General features: G+C 42.6%; 1 non-coding gene across 1 annotated transcript; it reads left to right on the top strand.

The window, feature by feature from the left end:
* The first annotated feature begins 550 nt into the window (after nt 1-550).
* Nucleotides 551-658, top strand: LOC130977863 (small nucleolar RNA R71). Its single transcript, XR_009085536.1, has one exon. It is a non-coding gene; the product is annotated as a small nucleolar RNA R71 (small nucleolar RNA).
* The last annotated feature ends 1,228 nt before the right edge of the window (nt 659-1,886 follow it).

Below are 1,886 nucleotides of genomic sequence, written 5' to 3' on the forward strand. Positions count from 1 at the left end.
AATTCTCTGTCTGTTGCTGAGAAGATGATGAAAAAGGCTTGCTATTGCTAAGCCTGTTTCTTCCACCATTATTAAAGCCTTGTTGAGGCTTTTGTTGATCCTTCCATGAGAAATTTGGATGATTTTTCTATGAGGAATTATAGGTGTTCCTATAAGGTTCACCCAGGTAATTCACCTCTGCCATTGTAGGGTTCTCAGGATCATAAGCTTCTTCTTCAGAAGATGCCTCTTTAGTATTGTTGGATGCATTTTGCCATCCATTCAGACTCTGAGAAATCATGTTGACTTGCTGAGTCAACATTTTGTTTTGAGCCAATATGGCATTCACAGCATCAATTTCAAGAACTCCCTTCCTCTGAGGCCTCACATTACTCACAGGATTCCTCTTAGAAGTGTACATGAATTGGTTATTTGTAACCATGTCAATAAGTTCTTGAGCTTCTGCAGGCGTTTTCTTTAGGTGAATGGATCCGCCTGCAGAATGGTCCAGTGACATCTTAGAAAACTCAGATAGACCATAATAGAATATATCTAAAATGGTCCACTCTGAAAGCATGTCAGAAGGACACTTTTTGATCATCTGCTTGTATCTTTCCCAAGCTTCATAGAGGGATTCACCATCTTTTTGCTTGAAGGTCTGAACATCCACTCTAAGCTTGCTCCACTTTTTAGGAGGAAAAAACTTGGCCAAGAAGGCCGTGACCAGCTTATCCTAATAGTCCAAGCTATTTTTAGGTTGTGAGTTGGTGCACGAAATTGCAATCACACTTTTGCAATCCCGCACAACTAACCAGCAAGTGCACTGGGTCGTCCAAGTAATACCTTGCGTGAGCAAGGGTCGATCCCACAGAGATTGTCAGCTTGAAGCAAGCTATGGTTATCTTGTAAATCTTAGTCAGGATATCAGAAATTATCAGGATTGATTGTGAAAAGCAAAAGAACATGAAATAAGTACTTGTTAAGCAGTAATGGAGAATAGGTTGAGGCTTTGGAGATGCTCCATCTTCTGAATCTCTGCTTTCCTACTGTCTTCTTCATCAACGCGCAAGGCTCCTTCCATGGCATGCTGTATGTAGGGTTTCCCCGTTGTCAGTGGCTACCTCCCATCCTCTCAGTGAAAATGTTCCTATGCTCTGTCACAGCATGGCTAATCATCTGTCGGTTCTCGGTCAGGCCGGAATAGAATCCAGTGATTCTTTTGCGTCTGTCACTAACGCCCCACCTGCTAGGAGTTTGAAGCACGTCACAGTCATTCAATCATTGAATCCTACTCAGAATACCACAGACAAGGTTTAGACCTTCCGGATTCTCTTGAATGCCGCCATCAGTTCTAGCTTATACCACGAAGATTCCGATTAAAGAATCCAAGAGATATCTACTCAATCTAAGGTAGAACGGAGGTGGTTGTCAGGCACACATTCATAGTTGAGAACATGATGAGTGTCACGGATCATCACATTCATCCGGGTTAAGAGCAAGTGATATCTTGGAATGGAAGCAAGCATGATTGAATAAGAAACAGTAGTAATTGCATTAATCCATCAAGACACAGCAGAGCTCCTCACCCCCAACCATGGGGTTTAGAGACTCATGCCGGGAAGGTATACAAAGAAACGTGTAAAGTGTCATGAGGTACTGATACAATGTCAAAAGATCCTATTAATAGTAAACTAGTAACCTAGGGTATACAGAAATGAGTAAATGACGTAAAAATCCACTTCTGGGTCCACTTGGTGTGCTTGGGCTGAGCAATGAAGCATTTTCGTGTAGAGACCCTTTCTGGAGTTAAACGCCAGCTTTCATGCCAGTTTGGGCGTTTAACTCCAAGTTTTATGCCAGTTCCGGCGTTTAACGCTGGAATTTCTGAGGCCGAATTGCTACGCCGG

This window comes from Arachis stenosperma, chromosome 4 (assembly GCF_014773155.1).
Source record: "Arachis stenosperma cultivar V10309 chromosome 4, arast.V10309.gnm1.PFL2, whole genome shotgun sequence".
Lineage (NCBI taxonomy): Eukaryota > Viridiplantae > Streptophyta > Magnoliopsida > Fabales > Fabaceae > Arachis > Arachis stenosperma.